This window comes from Pinus tabuliformis, chromosome 6, assembly GCF_031772625.1.
Source record: "Pinus tabuliformis cultivar Carrire ecotype Pingquan chromosome 6, CPIR1, whole genome shotgun sequence".
Classification (NCBI taxonomy): domain Eukaryota; kingdom Viridiplantae; phylum Streptophyta; class Pinopsida; order Pinales; family Pinaceae; genus Pinus; species Pinus tabuliformis.
The window spans coordinates 1,217,360,752-1,217,385,982 of record NC_142292.1 but is presented as its reverse complement, the minus strand read 5'-3'; positions in this window follow the sequence as shown (position 1 = coordinate 1,217,385,982).

The window sequence follows — 25,231 nt, the reverse complement described above, 5'->3', positions numbered from 1 at the left end:
GAAAGATTTTGCGTGGTGTTCGATGCCAAGTCCTTTATTCACACCACGTAAATTGTACTGCGGTACCTTGAGGGTCATTATCATTATCGGTGATTCCTCTCGCGCTTGTTAACAGTTTACATCATCGACTGATAATCAAGCGATGTCTTTCCATGTTCGACTTCAGCACATTTCTCACATGGATCGAATTGTACTTCGAGTGAAGATCGAACGAGATTGAAGACCCCGGATCTAGTCTCATCCATCCGGGCTGCGATATATATTCATGGAAAATAAAGACATCAAATGTCCATCATTGCTGCACAGATAATCATCCAATCAAAAGGATGATGGCTCTATCAGAATCATCAGTCTACACTCAGACGATTGTCTGTCCTATGTACATAAAAATGAATTTATAAAGCTGGGCATGGGAATGCCCGCCTCAGCTAGATCATGAAAATATTATGAAGATAATGTATTGTATTGTATCTTATTACAGGTCTCCTCCTAGCATTGAAAGAACTTCGGATCCTCATAATAAAGCATTTCACCCGACATCAAAAGATTAACGACCTCATGCTTTAGGGGGCAACTGTTATAGACATTTTTGGGCCCTACAACCCCAAGCATGAAATGTCCATAAATTAAGGGCTCCTAAGTCCCTAAAAGTGTTGTTCTAACCCCTAAAGGAACAAGGTCAACAGATTACAGCTTCTCCCAGAAGTTCTCCATGAAAAACTGCTCAGAATTGGTCAAAATAGGATCATTTCAGCTGCTCCACTGGCTAAGTGTGTTGCATCTCATTTAAATACACTGTGTGGGTGCGTTTCATTTCAAAAATCCCTTTTGTGGGGTGCGATGGGCGAGAAATGACTAATGGCAGTGTCATTCCGCGAGGTGGAGAGGCAATGGAAGCTTCCAGAATCTTCTCCTGTGACACTTGCCTCACTGAATTCGACCAAGGATGAGTAAGAGACCATCAATCTCCAAGTGGAAGCAAGAACTATCAGAGGGAGGACACTAATCAAATGACAAACTAACGCATCCCCTTACATATATCTATATATGGATCCCTCATCCCAGAGATCCAGAGGCTGGAATTTTGCATATTGTAAGGAATTGTTGTTGGTTTCTTGAGACAAACATCAGATTGTTGGGTGATCTAAGCTTTGTTTGAGGTGAAGAGGGGCTTCTTTGCTGGGAGGATGATGTTGGGTCAGAACAACTAGTTGTAACTCCTCTTGGTTCTTTTCTTTGTTTATCAATAATAGCTATTCAAGTTTTCCTCCATGCTTTTGTGTCATTGATGCTTGCTACATTTGCATGGTCAATTTACATCTGATCCTAGATTGTTTATGATTATAGATCCATGTCTTTGTATAGTGCTATGCTTCTGTGATCTTACAGGTACTTTGTGAAGCTGGGCATGCAAGGGAGCAGGTAGCTGAAGACTATAAAAGAAGAGAGGGATCAAATCAGGAGATTAGCACAAGACAGAGGTTGGTCTTTTTGTTCCTCTCTATCTATAATTCATAAAGGAAAAACGAAAGTAGCTTTTCTCTGTTTGTTTCTAAGGCAGCTGTCACACTTTAGTGGGATAGAGCAGTTCTATATAGACACTTTTCCCTGTAACACCTCTCCATCATATTATTATTACTCTTATAAGATCCTCCCTAGTCCTTCAGTTCCCCTCTCCATTATGTAACAACCTTGAGTTAAAAGTTCATGTAATAAGTTAATAAAGGCCAAATAAGACCAAGGTCATGGGACAAATATTTCAGGCTAAATTTTGGGTAAAAAATCCTAGTGGGTGTTCATTTGGTTTATTATGGCTAAGGAAATTGGAAAATGCAATGGCAAAGGATTTGAAAAGGCAAGAAGTGTTAATTGGCATTTTGTTTATGAAAAATAAGAAAATTAGGAGAAAAGGAAGGTGAAAGGTCATAGGTTGTATGTGAGGAGGAAAATGAAGGAAATATAATGGAAATTGAAGAAAATAGAGGCCTCATTAATAAAAAGGATTCTTAGGATCAATTCGTAACCTTTTTTTAGCTCAGTTTTGAAGATCTCTCTCTATTCTCTCTACTCTCTCATAATCTTACACACTTAGATCATTCTTGGAGAACTATGGAATTGGAGAAATAAAGGAAAATGAAGGGAAAGAAAGCAAAGGGAAGAAAATATCAATCAAGGAAGAGTTGTATTAAGCGGCTACAATGATATTACTTGTAGGTATCCAGTTGCTTGTATGTTTTCCTTGCTAGTTTTGGAATGCATGGTACATGCATGTGTGTATTTGGTTCTCTTGCTGTCATTGGCATGGGTTTTTCCAAGTGTGACAACCTTTTCTTTCCATTTCCAGATAGTCATGGTTTGATGGAGTTATTTTACTTGGTTGAATTGGATTTCTAGATGGTTTTGAAATTGAGTGGGGTGGTCTCAAGATAATTTCGATGGCCTAGGAATCTCTTGACCAGTAATGGAGGGATACATGATAAACCTTGAGGGTGGAGATGGGAAAATTACTCACAGTTTAGGTGGAGAGATCCAGAGGTATCCATTCTTGTTTATGACCTAGTGATACCTTGACCTATATATGTAAGGGCTGCAGTAAAGCATGTAGTGTATGTTTCTTTATTTGGGCATAGGAATCCATTGAGCAATATATGGTGGGATACACAATAAAGCTTAATTATATAAATGAGGCTTTTGGGCCTAGGAATTTGTTAGCAGTGTTGGACTTTCCAACATTCAAAGGGGTTTCCCCGATATGTGGTCCCAATTATACCTCACACTGTTTGAGATATGAGCCCCATCTAGAATATGACCCTATTACCATTTTCATAAAGGTTTTCCTTGGCTCTAACTATCATCAAGAGAGAGGAATGCATATGTTCCTTTGAAAAGTAAGTGAGTGTGCCCAGTGAGTGTTCAGTCATAGATGTGTCAAGGTTCTTCTAATGCGGAGGGAAAAGGAAAGTGAGTCGCTAAGAGAGAGGTAGTAGTACCACTCTAGCAGAGACACACACAAACATGAGAGATCCGTCTAACATCCAATAGAATATTCCACAAAGATGTGATGGTGATTGCAACCATTACAACACATTCTCAATATGATAAGCACTAAAATAACTAAAACAATTCAACTACTTTAGTACAGGTGAAAACAAACATGACTCATAAAAATTCATGGAACAATATTAAAAATATTAGTAATCCATGCATGAAGAATGTGTTGTCCATCAAGATTTATATATTAAGTAAAAATCCCAGGACACATGTATACAATGAACACCACTAGCACCAATAGTGGAGTTTTGGAGCCACTACTTTCTCCCCAAAAGAACTAGCTTGTCTCTTTGATGTCTCATGGGAGGACCCAAGGTGAAAAGTCCTTTGCTTGTATAATGAGGGTGTATATATAACCAATGGGGTGATCCTTCACCTCCATTATGAATCTTTGAATACCCTCTTGAATTTTTGACTTTTACATGACTCTCCATATTTTGTATGTGTCCTTTGGACTTCCACTTTAAAATACATTTTCAAATAATAATTTACATAATCCACAAATGATGTGGCATATAATGACTCATGACATGACATTGATGACATGGAATGCATGATGGCATGGCAATATCAAGCCATTATTTGTTGCTACTTGTTTTGTGTCTTCTTGAGAATGATCTATTTTCCACCTCCATATGGATTTAGAGATGAGGAGTCTTTTGTGTTATCAGGTCTTGAGTTGTGATCACAAACTAATGTCCCTTTTCTTTCTCCTAATTGCTTAACTTGTATCATCAACTACAAAGGTGTCTTCTAGCATGATATCCTTCTCCATCTCCTTCTTCATCATCTTGTCATAGCATGATAGAGTACCTGCATCTACAATTCACTCATGAAAATGTTATCATTCTGTATTTTTGAGGTTGCGAGAGTAATTCATTGGACAACATCAAACCACTTTTAAATGTTGGGATATAGCCTTGCCAGCTTTAGAGAGGGATCTATCTTTATGATTTAACTTGGTTATTAAGTTGATTTTATGCTATTTATGATTATGATTGGTTGTTTGTTTGAATTTGGTCGATTGGTTTGGTTGGTTGATTTGATCAAATTACTTTCTTTCCATTGGGCTATGGAGTCAAATAAAACTGGATGCTACACCAAAAGTTCAAAGGAGTAATCACAGGGCAAGCTAGCTAGATTTATTGGATCTTTAAATTAAATTATGGAATGGAGAAAAGGTGTGCTTCAGCATGGATTGAAAAGAATTTAAGAATTTCTCAATCAGACTTCAGAAGAAAACATACAAATTGTAAACGTAGTCCAAATAAGGTGTTCAAAAACATATCTTATTTTTCACATCTCCTGTTTTACAATAAGATTTCAGATGCATAACATAAGAGAATAACAATGAAAACACAATTACAGTAGGAAAAACATCACCAGTATATTGTATCACAAGTATCCTATGAAGAGTCTTTTTATTAATGGTGCTCCAGCAATGAGGAAAAAGTACAATGCTTGATAGAAAGTGTCACAATGTTTAGGAACCAACCCTCAATGCTTCAAATAAATAAGTATTTAAACAAAATTTACAAAAAGGATTACAATTAAGGAATTAGTGACATGTCATTCTATTATTAACTTCAAACTAACAGAAATGAAATAATGTGACCAAAAGAGGTGAATTTGGCGAAATCATCTAGACATATGGCATTTCTTTGGTGGAGAACAGTTTCTGAGTGGCCGCTATTTGTGTGTTTCACTGGTGAAGCTGGCCCCTTTGTTAATCCTGGAATTCACACAGTTTATCCCACCACTCTTCATCTGGAATGGAAATTTTTGTTACTTTGCGATAGATCTCATCTACCTCAGTATACCGAGCGAATGTGGGTTTTACTACAAAAATATGTTTTGTCATCTCTCCCTGTCATAGCACCTTTGATGTGGGAAGATTTAGCTGCATCCTTTGCAATGTATTGAAGCTTCTTATTGTAATCTTCCTTGGTCATCAATTTTTCATTGATCACAAATAAAGAAGGAAGACCTTTCTTGTTTAAAGCTTCTATTCTAGTGAAAAACCTGTTAACTGCTACCTCCAAAGTGTGACATTTATTTTTCAATTGCACAACCAAGTTCTTCTTTGTTAGAACTTTCTTTACTTCTAGGATCATTTTTGTTCTATCATCTACTCCCAAATCATCCAACTCATATATATTTTTGGAATTGAGAAAATTTATGATGATGTTGGTTGTGGTAGGCATTTCTCCCAATTTAGCGTTAATAGTGGAAATGGTTTTCTTGGCTTTCTCCATCAACTCTTTCTGTTCGAATATAATTTGGATACATGGCCATATTTCATCTATTTATTCAATTATATTGTTCCATATAATTCTTTAACTTAGGCTGGTGTGTGGCCAATAGAGGACTCAGTTTCTGACTTCCTCCATACTTCTACTTGATTTTGAGCTCTCTGTAGCTTTGCTGCATGGAAAGTATCAGTCTTTGTCTTCTGATCTTGTAGAATATTGACTTGGGCTTGCAATCTTTTGTTTTCTTCAGTCTGGAGAGACATGTTCTGCATTGTATTTGCCAATTAATCTGCAGCAGCCCCTCTGCTTGTTGTAGAAGATGTAGCTATAGGAATTGATGTGATAGGGAGTGCTTCCAAAGGGACAACAACCATTTTGGTAGCTTGCTCATTTTCTGTGATCATATTCTCCATCTTTGTCTCCATTTTCTTCATCTATGCACTATGCTCCATGATGAACTTCATCATATCTTCCATTTGTGTCTTAGTTTCTTCAATGTCCTTGGGCATAGGATCTTCTGTGGATGGTAACTTAAACTACTTCCTTAATGCTGCTATGTCTATATTCTTTTTCCTCATGAGATCTTCTGAAGCATTGATATTGGTAGGATCATAACCTACATTGATCAATAAATCCTCCAAATCTTTGATTCTTGTATCTTTGGCAAGTGCAGAGACCTTCTCCATCTTCAATTGTGATTGAACATTAGCCAATGTAACCTACAATTTAGACAAACTCATAGCAGTGTTAGTGAGAGTAGATGAAATCATCTGCCTAGTATGCTTGTGCATCTCTGTTACACTAAAAAATGTCACCATGACTATTTACAGTTAGTATGGCTCTATCAACAGTCATGCTATCCTCCTGGGCAAGTCTTATGCCTCTACTCTCCATGTCAAACTCCAAAAAGAGAGAAAGTCTTTATAAATGTATTTATCTCTGGGTACGCAGGTTCTCTCAACCTTACCTGCGGATACGCACCTAATGTTCACAACATCTGCGTACTTGTACGCTCTGTATGTAGAGGGGCAGGTGCATACCCCTGTAAAGGTCAAAATGCGCAAGTTTCATCTTTAAAAAGTTACTTGTGGTCATTTCTAGAGGCTTCTAGAAGTATGTTTGACGTGTATGAAGCGCCTCCAGATGGTTCATGTACTCCTACCAAAGAGGAACTTATCCCATCAATAAGGGAGCTATCCCATCCAAAGAGGGGATTATCCCATTGATGGTGGACCTGATTAACTTCCTCTTGAGCACTATAAATACAGGCATTGGGCCAGAAGGAGGGGAGGTTGGAAGCTAAACATTTCTAAGGGTAGATGCTGCTGGAATTAGGACTCCCATTTAGAAGCTTGTGAGGAGAGATTGCCATCTTTGCTTGTTCTATTTGGAAGTGGGTGAGCTTTGTCAAAGTAAAGGAGAACTCTTGATGGACCCTAGGAGGGACTTGCACAACACCAAGGCTCAGGTTGTAATTGTTCCTTTTGTTTCCTATTAATGCAAATGAGTCCATTCTTCTCAATAACTTGTTATTTATGAGTTGTTTCATGTACTCCTTGGTCTATGTGTTAAACATGTTTTATTTTATGAGATTATCAAGTGCTATTTAATCGTTTGATTGTTAGTGAATGCAGGTTTCGAAGTGAAGGAGGAGCTCATCCGGATTAGCGAGGCTGGACTACTACAACAGCGTTGGATTACAGGTAGGATCTAAACACTTGATTTCTTATATAGTAAATGCATGTTTAGAGAAGGATTGCTCTCGTTTGTCTTGTTTGTCACTAGAGAGTCTTAGGCTCCTAGGGAGGTTGGTTGTGTCCGCACTATCGACTCTTTCCGCCTGACAAAATGGCAACTCCGCTGGGGAATCCATTGATGTGAAAGTCTTTTCCTTTGTATGCAACTTTGATCTGAGAAAAATCATTTATTTTCTGGTTTTTGGCTCTGTGACTTTGTATTTGGGTGGGTTAGCTTAGAGTTAGATTGAATTTAGTTTTTCTTGGCTTTTTCAGTAGTACGCACCCTCTGAGTATTGCACAGTGCGTACTTGTACGCACTGTTGCTGTGTGCACAGAGCGGGCCCGCACCTGTCTTAACAGGTTGCCTGCGTACCCTGCTAAAAATTAAGAAATTTCCATGTTTTACATTTTTCCTCTTAGATTTTTCTTTTTCTTAGTTTTTACTGCCCAGATCCATTAGTCTCTTGTCAAAGATCTTCACCTGAACTTGTTTCGATAGCATTGAGTGTTTTAGTGGATTTCATAGAAGTTTAAGCCCTAGGGTTTGATTTTTGAGTAGGTCCTGTAGTGACTTTGGCGGTAGAAGTTGTCAAGCCTTAGATCTCTCTGGTTTTGTCAGCCTTCTTAGGAGTCGGACCTGTCGTAAAGTCTACCTGTGAGAGCAACTTACCTTTGAGTTGTCTCTTTGGCAAATTTCGAAGTGCTTGTTGATTGAGTATTGAATTCCATTTTACAAAAAGAACAAAAAGATTTGAGTTTTTGTTTTGACTGGTCTTTTGATTCTGCATTAGCTGGTCCTTGGCTTGATTGTGGTCAAGTAAAACAACCTAGAATCATCCTTGTAGGCTTTTCCCTCATTAGGTTTGCTTAGAGTAAGTTTCTTTTTGATTTGCTTGTGAGTCAATTTTTCATAGATTTTATAGCTTTTGAGATTGATTTTCGTTAAAATAGATTTATATGCTTTATTAAATAAGAGAAAATACAAAAACATCTCCTTTGAAAAGTTTTGTTTCAAGTAGCTTTGAGGGATTTTGAAAGAAAAAGAATTTTTCGTGCACGTAAGGAGTAGTCATGTTTGTATGCTTGGAAAGATAAAGAGAATTGTTTCTTTGATTGTCTTTACTAAGAAAGTTGTTTTCTATAAAATTTGCATTTCTCAACTCTCTTAGTTAGGAGTTTCATTGAAAGAGAAAAGTAGCGTAAATCATCTTAGGTGCATCTTTGTAGTGGTTTGAGTCGAGTCTACACACCATTGGTTTCATTTCCGCTACCTTTTGTCTTTAAGAAAAACCATAAAATTAACGCTTAAAGTAAAATCAACTTAGTAATTTTTATTTACTAGGGCTCTGAAACACCAATTTAGATCAGGCTAGTGTCTTGGAGTAGGAGAGTAATTAACTCTCCAAGACAACAAAACCAAACAAGTAGCTTATCTTGTGATAGAATAAATCCAATTGTCTCATTTGTACTCTGGGAAAGCTCCTCTTAAAGGAGAAGCACGAGCTCGTGTCCGAACCAGTGAGGGGATCAATCCTCCCTCATTGGGAACGACGCCAGACACGCACGTATTACAAACGGTAAACCTCGGATTAACCATTGTCGAGGAGCCAGGGGTCACTTGTCGGTAAACCTTGGATTATTGTCAAGGAACCGACAAGGGGATTGAGCTTGATACTCTGCCCTTGCGTGCTGTCGGAGTGTAGACTGTTCCCCCAGGTGCATTTGTTGCGGTTGGTAGCCTTAGTGACCATTATCTTTAGGATTCTACCGAGGTGACGGTGGAGGGAAGATCCCACTGTACCTGGAGCAGACGTCGGCTAGACTCACTTGGATTTTCCGGGGGGTTCACTTCACTCGAGACGGTTAAAGTGGAGGAACTTGTGCCGGTCTATTCATTAAGCAGGTTGCCGGGGTAACTGTTCCACCTGCCACTTCTGTACTGAATCCGGCGATGTTCGGTTTCATCTCCAACTAGCGTTTTCGGTCTGGAAGGCTACTGTTTGTGCTTGGTTTGATGCCCTAGATTCTTTAGGCGTGTGCTTCAAATTTGTTTGGTTCTTTAGAGACTTTAGGTGGTTTGATTTGAGATTTTACTTTGTTTTCGTGTGTAGTAGTTAAAAGTTTTTAGCTGTGGCGGAATTACTGAGACAGTCCCGTAGACTTCGGGGCCAGTCTCCTGAAGTTGTTTCTGTGGCCGAATTGTTGAGGAGATCCCGTAGACTTCGGGGTGAGCCTCCTCGAGACGACCCCAGTAATCTAGAAGGTTTGAAGGTCCTTGTAACTCCTCCTAGTGGCAGTAGAGTAGGTTCACATGAAGAAGGAGAATCTTCCTTGGTAGTCCATCCAGATTACCAAAGTCTAGAGACATGTTATAATCCCGAAGCTGTTACAGTTTTTGAGCTTGCTGGTATTTTTTCGTCTACTAGTGATACAGGCAAAGAACCTAAAATATCTGAACCTGTTACTCCAACTTCTAGTGTTCCAGATTCACCAAGAGTAGAACGAGTTATCACCGAAAATCTTCCTACTGGTCTGATTGCTATTGAAGAACTTGCTCCAGAGGAAGAAATAGGCGTCTCTAACCTTGAAGATCAACTTACTATTGAGCTCAGGGAGCGTGAATCTATCTTTTACAGTCCTCCTAGAAGTACGACTTGGTACCTTTCGTTAACCAATTATTTAGACAACTCAGGGGTAGGTTTTTCTACACCTCGTACTCCTTTTCCACCTGGAGGTATTTATACTCCTGTAAATATTTCTGGTCAGTCGTCCGTGTTTACTCAAACTCCTGAATCTTTCTTACACGACGGTCCTTCTGTTCCCACCGGGTATCAATCACTTTCTGGTACCTTTGCGGGGGCATCTCCTCAACCCATTGATCATGGGTTATTAGCTGGAAACAATGGTAATATACCATTGGGTGTAGGAGACATTTACATGATGTCAGGTTCAGTTCCCGTTTCTCAACCTCAAGGTGGCCAATTACCACTTGGGGGGCAGCCTCAATTAACCCCTGGGGGGCAACCTCAAGGTACACAAATTGTGTCTGGGGGGAAACCTCAAGGTCAGTATGTACCTATGGTGCAATACATGCCTCAAGGTCAACCCCAGCCTCAATATGTACCCCATGGTCAACCTCAGTATCAATATTTACCTCAAGGGTATCAACCCCAAGGGTATCAACCTCAAGGTCAAGGTCAACCCCAGTATCCATATTTACCTCAAGGTTATCAACCTCAAGGTCAATACTCGAGTCAAGGTTATCAACCACCTCAAGGTCAGTCATATGTTCAAGGTATGGGAACTGTACCTTTCAATTATCAATCCTATCCTCAATCCGGTTATGGATCTCAGTATCCTCAACTTGTTACGGGTCAATACCCCAGAATGATAGTGTGGGATCCATCACAGGGTCAACAGGTGTTGCAGCCAAGTATACAGTTGGTACCTCAAGCTGGACAACCCGTAGTTTCTGGTCCACCCCAGCAACCGCAACCTGTCCAGTCAAATGTTCAAACTTCTGTAACTTCGGTAGTTACTCAGCTGCCAATTGCACCTAGTACTCCATCTCAAACGGCTGCTGCAACTACCGCTACATCTGCCGCACTTACTTCTGGAGTATCGACAGCTCCAGTTTCTACTGTCTCTGCAACCACTCCTCAGACATCTTGACCGTTGTCTGGATCTACGATTCAAACCACGGTCCAGATGCCTATAGGTCAGCCTGGTATAAGTACGGTTGTCACTACTCAACCTCAATTTGTTCATCAACCGTACCAGGGACAGTACCAACATGGGCAAGCTGTCCAGCAGCCGGTTTACCAGTATCAACCGTATCCTGGGTACACTTATCAACAACCTCAACAACCCCAGTATGGTCCGGTTAATCCTGGTTTTCCAGGAGGATATAATATCCCTAATGCGACTCCTGTTCCTAGTTATCCTGGATATCCTCCTCCTGGGACTGGTCTTGTGACCCAGAGTTTTAGAGATCCTAACCGACAATTACCGTTTATCGCAACTTTGGATTTACCAGACTTGACGCGCCTAACGAACGATCCAATTCAATATCTTCCGTTCTGGCCGCCAATGCCAAATAAGTTGCCCAGTGATATACCCAAGTTCGAAGGTAAGTCTGGAGAGGATCCGTCCAATCATGTGATGACTTACCATCTCTGGTGTGCTTCAAATTCTATCTCGGATGATTCGATCCGCTTACGTCTTTTCCAGCGTACACTCATTGGTCTCGCAGCCAAGTGGTACATTGAGTTACCACGAGCCTCTTTTTACAATTTTAGCCAGTTAGCTACCTCGTTCTTAACTCACTTTCAGTTGCCGGTCAGATACGATAACGGCACGGAGTTATTAACTTCACTAAAACAATCAACGTCCACGTATATTTCTGATCACATTCATGAGTGGAGACGTCGAAGAAGGCTAGTGAAAGTTTTTATTTCGGACCAAATCTTAGCTGAATGGTTTGTTAAATCATTATTACCAAAGATTACTGAAGATGTAGCTAAGGCCAGAGTAGTTACTGAGGAGCAAGTCATTGCTCAGGCGCAGTACCTTGACTTAGTTTATACTCAGTCAGGTACGTTACACGAGAAGATTCCAGATCTTCCAAAATCGAATCAAATCGCTGCTGCTCCTTCGGGATCTCATGCCGCTGATGGTATGATTGGCATCGTGAATACAAAGAGCAAGAAGAAATCTTCCAAGACTTCTACTACTCCTATAATCACTTTGCCTGATTCCCCGACAGGAGAGTCTTCTCCTGAACTTTCCGCCGATATTCACGCTGTAGAGTCATCTATGGCCAAATCAAAAAATGGTGGAAAGAAGAAAGGAAAAAAGAAGGCTAAAGCAGACAAGGCTCCGAAGGAGAAAACGGAAAAGTCGGAAACCAATGACGAAAAGCGCAAACCTCGATATCCTTGTCTTATTTGTGAAGAGGATCATTTTACAAGAGATTGCCCTCATCGGGCCGAGGTTGTGAAAATAGTCAAAGGTTCTCCCACTCCTGCTGTGTTAAAAGATCCATTTCCAAAGCAGGAGAATAAGATGATAGGTTCTTCCTCGACTGCCAGTGAAGAACCCATTTTGATGATGTCTCATGTGAGGATTGCGACTCGATCGCAAGATTATGGTAGTAAGAATCCTGTTGATGGTAAGGAAGCAGAATCTTCTCATTCTAATCCATCAACCTCAGCTCCTGGTTCCGATCCACTACAGATCGAAAAACCTAACCCGGACTTAGTAATCAAACCGCCCGCCAAGGGTGTACTTCGAAGGTCTGCTTTCAATCCACATGCGAGAGCAGCCCAGAATTACAACATTGTTGAGGACTTAGCTGTTTCACCCTCAGCAATGTCGGCTTTAGAAGTGCTGCAATCATGCCCAGCACAACGAAAATTACTTTTGTCGGCTATCGGAGCTGTTGATGTTCAGGACCCGAATCTGATAATCTTCGATCTAGAAAATAGTACACCGCGTCTACCCCATCAAATGGCTTTCCAAATTCCAGTGATAGTCAAAAACAGGCCTATTCATCGGACTGTGATTGATGAGGGAGCTTCTACGTGTATTATGTCGATTCAATGTTGGAGATCGCTTGGTTCTCCTTCGTTGAACCAATCCCCGACCATCCTTAAGGCCTTTGATGGCCGTGGGTTCCGTCCGTTTGGTATTCTACAGGAATTGCCTATAGGGGTAGAAGGTAAAACCGTTAGTCTGGATGTGGAAGTGGTTGATGCCCCTCTAGACTACAACCTTCTTTTGGGTCGAAGTTGGTCATATGCTATGACAGCGGTCGTTTCATCGGTCTTCAGAGTAATTAAGTTTCCACATAACGGTAAGATCGTGACAATTGATCAGCTGACATACTTTTCATCCGACCCAGCCTCTTCAGAGAGTATCCAGCATGTCGGTAAGACGACAATCCCTTATAGGGACGTTGGCGTAGGTTTAGTTAAAGATTCTGGTTTACTGGGAACTTTTCCTTTCCCTCCAATCAACGCAGACCCTTCATTTGCATCAATTCATATGATTACATCAGAAAACATTATTTATGATGATCCTTGGATTGTCCCATCTGAATCTGAGATAGACTCATTCGGTGATGCTATGCCTTTGAGTCCATATGAAATTGCTTATGAAGTCGTCATGTCTTTTACCGACTCGCGTTCAACCCAAATCGACCAAATGAATGTGGTCAGTGAAGAATCACTTTTCACATCAACCTTAGAACGGATAGCGTTTCCCGAAGTCGTGTCATCTGACGAGAAACTTCGCGAAATCCTAAGTGTAGACGATCTACCATGGGAAGATCTCCATCACAGATCTTCGTTTTTACCTAAGGATGATGCTTTTGAAAATGATTTTTCATCTATCTTTACCGCTGAATATGTCAAAGACGCTCAGAATCCAACGAAACATTCTGATTCAGAGTTGAATTTAGGGAATATTTCTCGCACTATTCCCATTGATATTTCAGTGAAGCCCGGAATTGAGGAAAACATTCATATAGGTGCCTCATGTACAGAAGATGAAATTCGAACTTACAAGGCCCTATTCCAAGAATTCCGCGATGTGTTTTCCTGGTCTTACGAGGAAATGCCAGGAATCGACCCTGCCATTGTTGTTCATGAAATAAAGACCTACCCGGACGCTAAACCCGTCCGGCAACGGTTGCGTCAGATTCACCCTCGGAAAGCGGCTGCGATTAAAGCAGAAGTCGAGAAGCTGTTGAAAGCAGGTTTCATTTATCCAATCCCGTTAACGGATTGGGTATCGAATATTGTTCCGGTCAACAAGAAACAAGGAACAATAAGAATCTGTATCGACTATAGGGATATAAATCGAGCTTGTCCAAAAGACAACTATCCTACGCCTTATATCGATCAAATTATTGATGATTGTGCCGGAAGTGAAATGTTTTCCTTCATGGATGGTTTTTCGGGCTATAATCAAATCAATATTCTACCTGCCGACCAACCAAAAACGGCATTCATTTGTCCATGGGGGACATTTGCTTATTGCAAACTACCTTTTGGACTTAAGAATGCCTGGCCACTTTTCAACGGGCGATGTATTACGCATTTCATGACATCAAGCACATTGTGCCACCGTACCTCGATGATTTGCCTGCTCATTCTTTACATCGAGCTGATCACCTTGTCCACTTACGAGCAATCTTTATGAGGTGTAGGCATTATCGAATTCGGTTGAATCCCCACAAGTGTGTGTTCTGTATAGAGACGGGTCGATTGCTGGGATTTGTTGTTTCAAAAGCCGGCATTCGCGTCGATCCCTCGAAGGTCGAAGCTATCATCAAATTGCCTCCTCCTTCGAGTTTGCGCCAACTCCAAAGTTTGCAAGGGAAAGCGAACTTTTTACGCCGATTCATTCCAAATTACGCCGAGGTCACTAAAGGTTTTACACGGTTGTTGAAACAGAACGCTCAATTCTTTTGGGACGAGATTGCCCAACAATCTTTTGATGCACTTAAGCACGCGTTGACCCATGCACCGTTGTTGCATCCTCCCAACTACAACCAGGACTACTTCTTATACCTCGCAGCTTCGCATTCCACCATTGGAATGGTGTTAGTTCAAGAAGATGAATTCGGAGCGGAACATGTGATATATTATCTTAGTAGGACATTAAACCCCACTGAGCTAAAATATTCGCATGTGGAGAAATTGGCCCTGGCAGCCGTTCAAGCTGTCCAGCGTTTTCGTCACTACATTCTTCTCCGTAAAACTACAGTTATTTCGGATTGCAACCCTATGATTTATATTTTGACAAAACAACTGCTAGGGGGCAAGTACTCTAAATGGATCGTTATCCTGCAAGAGTTCGACTTGGAGTTTGAGAAGTCCAAGTCTAAGAAATCCTTAGTTTTTGCGGAATTGATGTGTGATTTCCCGCGTGCTGACACAGAAACTGTGGCAGAGGAGTCCATTGCGGACGAATCTTTGTTTCTTATCAGTACTTTAGATCCGTGGTACGGGGATATAATCATCTATCTCCAAACCCAAACCTTTCGGCCTGAAGCTTCAAAGTCGGAACGTCGAAAAATTCGGTTTCAATCCCAGCAATACAAGATTATTGGAGATACACTTTATCGTCGGGGGGCAGACTTAGTTTTTCGACGTTGTTTAACTCACGAAGAGGCTGAGAGGGTTTTGAATGATTGTCACTCTGGAGCATGTGGCGGTCATATGTCTGGGTATGCCACAGCTCAGAAGGTGTTGCGCGCTGGCTATTTCTGGCCGTCCATGTTTAAAGATTGTATCATTGCGGTCCGAAAATGCCACAACTGTCAAGTGTTTGATCGCAAGATGCGCGCACCACCTGCTCCTCTCCAACCTATAATTGTCGTTGGTCCTTTCGCCAAATGGGGTATCGATTTTATTACTTGTAACCCTCACTCGGCCGGGGGGCATGCGTATATCATCCTCGCGGTTGATTATTTTACTAAATGGGCCGAGGCGATGCCTACATTCGACGCAAGCGGCAAAACAGCTGCAGTTTTCGTATTCAATCACATTATAACTAGGTTTGGTGTCCCACAAGCAATCATCACTGACCATGGGAGCCATTTTCGAAACATCATGATGACTGAGCTTACAAGCCAGCTTGGTTTGCGCCACGATAGCTCTACTCCTTATTATCCGCAAGCCAACGGTTTGGTTGAGTCTATCAACAAAGTTCTGGTTATCATGATCCAAAATCATTGGTATTCATCGTTCGAATTGGCACAACATGTTATTTTCAGCGCTATGGGCATACCGAACTTCAGTGAAAACTTCAACAGGTTTCACTCCTTTCCAGCTAGTTTATGGCTTGGAAGCTGTGTTACCCATTGAATGCGAAATCCCATCACTTCAAATGGCTGTCGAATTACTCCCAGCTACTTCCGAAGAGGAGAAACGTTTATTATACTTAGCTCAATTAGATGAGACTCGACGTGACGCTGCATTGGCAATCGAGACTCACGCGAAGCGAATGAAAGCTCAGTATGATAGAAATGTGACCCCTCGGAGTTTTTCGGAGGGAGACCTAGTGCTATTATATGATCAAGCTAACGATAAGCTAGGTGCTGGAAAATTCGTTCCTATGTGGCATGGACCCTATATTGTAAAGCGAAAGCTAGCAAAAGGGGCCTATGAGCTGGTAGATTTTGATGGGGACTCTTTGGGTAAACCCAGAAATGGACTTTACCTAAAGAGGTATTATGCTTAAATGGTGGGTATGGAGAATTTTAGTTAGGTTAGGTTTTCTTTCTAGCTAGTATGTTTGTTAGTTTAGATAGTGTGCTTAGCTTAGAAAGTGTGTTTTTCGTCGTTATTCTGGCTTATCTTGGTTTTACTCTTGATATTGCAGATGTCGACGCCTCTCCAAACGTACATTGGATTTGCCGATGGTGCTTGTCGTAGTACACGGAATATCTCTTCCGCAGCTTGGGTTATCTATTCGCCCTCTGACGAGTTAGTTTCTATGCATGGGGTGAGCCTCGGTCAAACGACGAATAAAATTGCAGAATACAGTGCAGTGGTTGAATTATTGTCTGAATCTATTTCATTTGGAATTCGACGTTTGATAGTGAGGTTAGATTCTGAACTCGTTGTATTACAGCTTAATAGAGTATATGCCATTAGAAATCTTGTGTTATTAAGGTTGTTTTTGAGAGTGCGTCTCTTGGAACGTGAATTTGATTACATTGAATATCAGCATATTCCAAGGTCTTTAAATACATTAGCAGATGCAATTGCTTCTCGAATGTTGGACAGACATTTACGATAATCATGCAAGTAAATTTAAAAAACATTTCATCACATATGTTAAACAAAATGAGTCGGTAATAATGATATATATATAGATAGGAGTGTGTCAAAAATATACATCGTCTTCGATCATAGGTTGAAAAACACCTTATGATCGGCAAAAATGATAAGTACAAAAAGCCAAAATGTCATATGTGTCTACAAAAGTGACTAGTCAATCACTGGTGGTGCTCTCTATACGAGACCACTGCCCGCGCTACCCTACACAAGAACCTCCTAAAAGGTCCTGGGACTGCAACCACATAGCGCTGAAGTCGAATAGGAATATCATCTATGGTGGTCTCTGGTATATCCACCGTCAGATGCTCTAGATCCTGTTCCAGCTCGGCTAAGGTCTCTGCGGCCGCATCCTGTGGGGCTGGTGCTGGTACAGCTGGTACTCTCCTCTCAAAAGCCTGGAGGTTGGCTGGACGCCGTGGACCTACATCTGCATTTTGAAAATTTGTGCTATCAGTTTTGAGGCGATATATAAAAACAAAAAAAATACATAATTTGAAAACTCGTGAAAAATGAAATACCTCTGTCGTCCCACTATTCTCCCTGTGGAAGAACCATGTCCGGATCATTCTGAAAATCCATTCCGGCATAAGGAAAGTCCTGAATAGCAAAGACTTGGCTCTCTAGCCAGTGAAAGTAACCATCAGGAAATCGAACAACTGCTGCGCCCTCATCAGGATGCCGGGCCATTACCGCAACCCATCTCGTCAACTTAGGCTCCCGAGGCACCCCAAATGGAACTGTAAGATGCTGGGGGACCAGCATTGGAACTCTCTCTAGGGAAAAGCTCACGACTATAGGCCCATATCCAAAGGTCTTCAGTTGTCCTCTCTTTTCCCTGGTTAGTTGGCCCTTCAAATTAGCCAACATAGCATCGCACCAGTTGAAAATGGTGCCGTGGAAGCAGTCTATAGCCATCCGCATTTGGGACCCGGTGGCTTGGTGCAAAACGGCCGCGCCGCAAAGTTTGGTAACAATAAAGGCTATCACCATAAGTTCAGGTCGGGATATGTACTTGATTTCTATCCCCTTCTCATGGTTTTGGTTGTTGCACCACTCTAGCCGGAGACTAGCAAGGGATTGGCCACCCGGCCTAGTCCCGAATAGAGAAAGTTGCTCGCCCCTGTTAGGCAAGCCAGTGAGAAAATATATGTCGGAGGGCTCTATCTCGAGCTGGTGCTCTCCGATGTAGAAACATTGCTCCTGAATGTTCCACCTTTCAACCAGCCACTCAAGAAATGGCACCTGGCCCCTCATGCCAGGTATGGCCCAGTATTTGTATAGTCTGCATGCTTTTAATGCATCAATGGAAGGTTGATGACCTATCGCGGCCAAATCAACATCCTCGTGCTCTCTTTCATGCCAATCAAGCATGGTGTGCTCCCTGCACATCATAAAACATCAGTTAGGATCCATAAAATTTAAAAATTTCGGTCTATTTTGGAGGTATGAGGGTTTCAATTTGTGTTTTGCGGGGTATGCACCCTGGCCTTTAGGGACAGAGTGTCCGGACGCAGCTTCCCTTAATGCTGGGTGTGTACACCCAGTAATTTTCCCATTGGGAAAATATCGGGGTACGCAGGTCAGCAGTGCATGACCTGCGTACCCCGAAGTGCGCATCTTGAAACCCCAAGACCCCCAAAAAATCAAATGAAAGCTTAAAAATGAATTCTAAACCGATGGAAATCAAGAGAGGGGTGTTGTAGAATACCTGGTGAAACGGCGTTCGATTCTGACGGTCGGATTCTCCGCAATCTCCACGGGAAGTTTCTTGTCAAAAGCCCTTTTCTCAACCTCAACAGTAAAATGGTAAAAATGACATGGTAAGAAGTCTTTTTATAGGTTTTTTGGATAAATAAATGCTAGATTTGTTTATTTTTCACCATGAAAGGACATTTTCGATGTATTTTTTGCCCATCTTAAACAGGTATGAGTAATGTGTTGTTTCTGTGCAGGACAAAGGGACTTTAGGGTAAATTATCATTTTTCACGTCAGAGTCATCTTTTAAGCTCTTTTCTGACTCCTAAAACATGAAAATATTGCCGAGCGTTTCTTTTACACTCGTTAAAACGGAAGTAAAAGATGGTCCCCTTATAGCTCTTTTCTGACCGTAAAATCAGGAAAAGATTGCCGGGTTTTTGTCGTTTCAAACTCGATACGGAAATAAAACGACGTGTCCTTGATCGCTTTTTACTTTTCAGGTCAGAGACACTAATCATGAAAGTACTCCTTGGTCGCAAGATCAAGCGATTCTCCCAAGTATTATTTTATACTTTTTCGGGCTTGGGGGACACAAATTTACGAAAAAGTTCAACCTCGAGTCTTCTTAAGTTTTTCAGACTCTCTAAAAATGAAAAACGCTGAGTTTCTCCTATACTGGGCTCGTTAAAATTTCATAGTAAAGGACCTGTTCAATTACAAACAGGAACGAACCACTCCTTCCTAGGGTTCGAATCAAAACTAGGTTGGACTCATCCAAAGGATGAGCTTATAATCAAGCATATGTTATCCTCCTCAAGCTTGTTAAAAATAAATAGGTACTTGCTAGAAATGGTGGGGGAAAAGAGAGAAGAATGAGCCTATTTGTTATCTTTTGTCTCAGAAGAAACTTTATTACCACTCTTGGACACGACACTTTTCATTCACCTGGGTTGGGAAATCCTTTACCTCACAGTTGATCAAACCACATTGAAAGTCTTCAGCTGGGTTCCGGGGATTAACTTTGAGTCATTCATCACCAAGCCATCTGTCATGTCGTTATGTGTTCAAGCGGTCTGCAAGAAAAACTTTCATCTGCAAAATACTTGTCATCCATTTGACCATCCCTGAGTCAGTCCTTACAGCAACATTTCTTCAACTTGAACAATGATTTCGTGTTGTGGGCTTGCCTGCAACGGGTCGCTTTCTATCGACATCAACACATTATCTAGAGAGATGACTTAGAAATCGTCAGTACCTTGAAGTCTGCATGCATCAATGGCAGGTTTCTCGCCTTTGACGTCAGTTTACATCATTGACTTTCGATCGAAGGATTTCGTGAAATGTTCGACATCAACTCATTCATTCACATCTCATGGATTGTACTGGGTACTTTGAGAACCATTGACATTACTGGTGGTCTCTCTCACACTTGTTAACAGTTTACATCATCGACTGGTAATCAAGTGGTTTCTACCATGTTCGACATCAACCCATTTATTCGCATGGCTAGAATCGTACCAATTCGGAAAGTAGAAATGAAGACCCTGGATCTAGTTTCCACCATCCAGGCTGCGAGGAGTTTTGTATTCATTATATAAGTAGACTAATCATAAATAGATGGCTGCGTCCATACTGTGTCTACAAAAGTCTATGATTATGATGTACTGCAAGATCATTCCTGTATCAGAGTAGTTAGTCCGTTAGTTAAAGTTTTGATCTGAGTATGGGAATGCCTACCTCAGTGATGATATAATCTTATACATGTATTTTGTGTTGAAAATTGCAGGTTCTGACCAGGCTCTCCACGAGATAATCCTTGAAATGATAAAGCGCTTCACCCTTCCTAGATAATACAAAACCCTAATCTACTACAGGCTTCGCACTTTAGGGGGCAATCTGTTACACTAAAAAATGTCACCATGACTATTTACAGTTAGTATGGCTCTATCAACAGTCATGCTATCCTCCTGGGCAAGTCTTATGCCTCTGCTCTCCATGTCAAACTCCAAAAAGAGAGAAAGTCTTTATAAATGTATTTATCTCTGGGTACGCAGGTTCTCTCAACCTTACCTACAGATACGCACCTAATGTTCACAAAAGCTGCGTACTTGTACGCTCTGTATGTAGAGGGGCAGGTGCATACCCCTGTAAAGGTCAAAATGCGCAAGTTTCATCTTTAAAAAGTTACTTGTGGTCATTTCTAGAGGCTTCTAGAAGTATGTTTGACGTGTATGAAGCACCTCCAGATGGTTCATGTACTCCTACCAAAGAGGAACTTATCCCATCAATAAGGGAGCTATCCCATCCAAAGAGGGGATTATTCCATTGATGGTGGACCTGATTGACTTCCTCTTGAGCACTATAAATACAGGCATTGGGCCAGAAGGAGGGGAGGTTGGAAGCTAAACATTTCTAAGGGTAGATGCTGCTGGAATTAGGACTCCCATTTAGAAGCTTGTGAGGAGAGATTGCCATCTTTGCTTGTTTTATTTGGAAGTGGGTGAGCTTTGTCAAAGTAAAGGAGAACTCTTGATGGACCCTGGGAGGGACTTGCATAACACCAAGGCTCAGGTTGTAATTGTTCCTTTTGTTTCCTATTAATGCAAATGAGTCCATTCTTCTCAATAACTTATTATTTATGAGTTGTTTCATGTACTCCTTGGTCTATGTGTTAAACATGTTTTATTTTATGAGATTATCAAGTGCTATTTAATCGTTTGATTGTTAGTGAATGCAGGTTTCGAAGTGAAGGAGGAGCTCATCCGGATTAGCGAGGCTGGACTACTACAACAGCGTTGGATTACAGGTAGGATCTAAACACTTGATTTCTTATATAGTAAATGCATGTTTAGAGAAGGATTGCTCTCGTTTGTCTTGTTTGTTACTAGAGAGTCTTAGGCTCCTAGGGAGGTTGGTTGTGTCCGCACTATCGACTCTTTCCGCCTGACAATCTCCATTTGATCAATGGGATGTATGCCTTTCACATCAAATTCAAATGATGTCTTCTTGTAGTTTGATGCTACCTTGGGCTGGGGAATCTATGCTTGGAGGAATACCATTTTCATTTTACCTTTCTCTGAATCAAAGGCTAACAATAGCCTGCATTGAGAACCAGAAGTCTAGTTCCATAACTAAGTGTATGTGTTGATCTTCAAGGCGTAATTCCTCACTTTAATTTCCTTGAAAATGTCAAATATACTCTTTTTTATCTCCCTTATGGTAGATGTGCTGGTCTGCATAACCTGCTGCTAATCTTGTGAAGTTGTGGAGGTAGTGGGAGAAAGTGCAGTTTGATCACCCACTAATGAGGAAACAAGTGGCTCTTTAGTGGTGATAATATTCTTCTGCTCTAAATCCTTGTTGAGGATTAGTTTGGAATTGAGCCTGGCCTTCTTCTTGTACATGATTTTGACGCTTTCACTGAAAATCTCAGTCCCTGAAGGTGACTCTTCTTATCTGATTCTCTTTTTTGTTTTCTATTGTGTGATAGGAGTCTGTATCGTGGAGGATGACACCAGATCCTCCTCCGCCTCTCATAGGGTGTTCTCAGTCCATTCTAGCTGGTTTTTATACTTTTCTATCTCCGGTCTAGCTGTGTGGAAATAAACAGTAGATTTATTCTTTACCCTTAACTTAGATATGACCCCCAATGGATCATAGGACCAGGTGAAATTGACACTGAATTGCATTCCTTTCAGTAGTTTATCTGCTTCTTCCCCTACTGCCCTGCTGTTGCAAATGAAAGGCCCTATTTGAGTTTTGATTTTGAATTGGTATTGTTATAGACATTTTTGTGCCTGGCATCACTGAGCATGAAATGTCAATAATCAAGGGATCCAAAGTCCCTAAACATGTTGTTCCTACCCCTAGAGGAACAAGGCCAAGTAACCACAGCAATTCACAAAAGTTCTCCACCTGAAAACACTCAAAACAAGGCAATTCTGGATCATGTCAACTGCTCCACTGAGCATCTGCGCTGAATGTCAATTGCTCCACTGTCTACCTGCGTTGAATGTCAACTGCAAAGAAAGCTACCTGCGCTGAGCGAGTTTGGACAAGTGGCAAAGTCATTCCTCAAGGTGTCAATGCCCAGGAAGCTTCCAAAATGACACTTGGATCAGGGAATTCGACTGGTGATGAGTAAGAGGTTCCAAATCTCCAAGTGGAAGCAAGAACCTCCAAGTGGACTCAAGAACTGAAGTGGGAGAGGACACTAGTCAGCTTTATACCAGCCTAAAGCTGACTCATCCTCTCTCCAAAACTCCTATATATAGATCTCTCTCCATGAGGTCAGGAGAGGCTGGAATTTAGTATTTGCAAAGAATTGCTGTTGGTTTGTGGCTAGAAATATTGGGTGTGTTATGCTTTGAAAGGAGCTGAAGAAGGAATTCCATTCTGCTAGGAAGGAGATGCTGGGTTGGAGCCCTATGGGTTGTATCTCTTCTTGAATCCTGTTACTTTCAATGAAGCTATCTTGATTCTTTCCTATATGCTGGTGTATTTCGTATGATTGCATTAGTATATTTGATTTACTTCTAATCCTGAATCATTTATGAATATGTATATTTGCCTTTGTATTGTGTCCTTCTCTTGTCGCAAGTAGCTGTTCTCTTGTCACAGGTAGCTGTTCTCCTGTGATCTCGTGGGATTCAAGTAGCTGTCCTCTTGATCAAGCGAGGAGGCAAGTAGCTGTGGATACACAAAGAGAAGAGGATCTAGTTTGAGGGACAACCGCAAGACAACGGTAAGTCTGCCGATCTCCTCTCTTTCGTATTTCATAAAGGAAGAAATCATGATAGCTGTATTCGTTTGTTGCTAAGGCGCTATCACACCTTAGGTGGATAGGATCGTCCTAAATAGGCATTTTTCCCCACAACAAATTGGTGACTCCGATGGGGACGAACTTGTTTATTCATTTCATTTGTGTTTCCGTCATTTGTTTACTTCATAGACTTGACAGCAACTCTTGAACTGCATCTTTCCCTGATGCAAAGTAAAAGTCGTTGCTTTGATCCAGTATGTTGGACTTGTCTATGATTTAAACTAGATCCACAAATGATTTGATTGATCCTTGTGATAGTCTTTAGTACCTTATCAAAGCATCCCTCTGTTTATACATTGCTTGTGTTTCTGATTTGGCCTGAAACAGTTGATTTTTGAGCATTTTGTGACCCAGAAACCAAGAGAAACGAGAGTTTCTCTCTTCAGCGCAGGCACTGTGAAGGAATTCTGCATTTCAACGTAGGTCCCGAAGGGGATACCTGCACTGAATGTCAAACTGACAGTGTTGGACCTGCGCTGAACCAGTGTGGCCTTGTGCAGCTGGGGTTCTTTGTCCCTTTTTGCCCTGTTTTGATCTCTGTTTTTGCAGCCTTTAACCAAGTATAGGTGCTAGTCTGATAAACCCTTTCTTTGCCTGAATTCCGCCCCAATTTTTGTACAAAAAGATTGTGAATGTTTTTATGTGTTTGTGGCGTCATTTACAATCTTCCTTTGCATGAGTAAAGTAGCCTTTCTGTAGCCTTTGATTCAGATCTGATTGTGAGTGATCTTAGAAGAGAGTTCATTGGTTGTTTGTTCAGATTGATTATAGTTTTACTTTTGCTTATTGGTTTGAATTTGTCTCTTTCGAAGTATCAAAACAAGTCTTTATTTCAAAAATCGCAAAGTGATTGTAATCTCTTCTACCCTTGTTGATTTCGAAGAAAGTGAACTTGTTTATTTTGATCATTGTAAAAGAAAATTCAAAGTTGTGCAAAAAGCTTTCTTTGTAGGCATTTATACTAAGAAAGTGAAAACAAACACCTGCATTGTGCATTTTGCATTTGATAAGTTTGCATGTTGGATTTAGGGAAAGTGCATTAGAGTGTGCTGATTGCTCTTTGAGAAAAGATAGTCGCTCTCTTTTCCCTTAGTAGCTAGGATTTTCAAAGTTGAAAGATTGTAAAGCTTGCTTATCATCTTAGACTGCATTTAGGAATTTGTATCATACATCTCGTGGTGAACCTTGAAAGGCAAACTTTAAAAAGATCAACCTAAAATAAACTGAATGAACCTAACAACGCTTTGTAACATAATGCACAACATAGAGGTCTAGGCTAGAGACGTGTTCCGACGTCGTTAAGCCTAGTGACTGTCGATCTCTAAGAAGGTGGGTGATTCCTCCTGAGAGACGGTAGCGCTAGTACGGATTTGTGCTCCCACGTACCGTCGCGTATATATTGGGAGACCCCTATAGGCATATATCTTTTATCCTTAGGAAGCCGTGTCAGCCGCCCTACTGATCGCAATGCAGTGAACACAGCATTCACGAAGATCGACCACCCGTACCATAAAAAGTATTCTGTGGTTTTGCGAAAGGTTTGGCACACCCTCTGCCTAGATCTCCAGAGCAGTTTCTTTTGGCCTTTTTCAGACTCTATAACAGAAAAATTCCATCAGAGCATTTGTCACTTCGGGCTCGTTAAAACATCGAAGGAGACTAGAGTCATCTTTAGCTTTTTCTCGACTCTTTAAAACTGAAAAAGCAAGTTGTGTCTAAAAAGCGTCGTTAACAATTTATTTTAAACGGAACAATCACCCTTTAATCCTGCGTTGATCTTTAGGTTGAAAAGATGGAGCACACCAACCAAGGAGTTC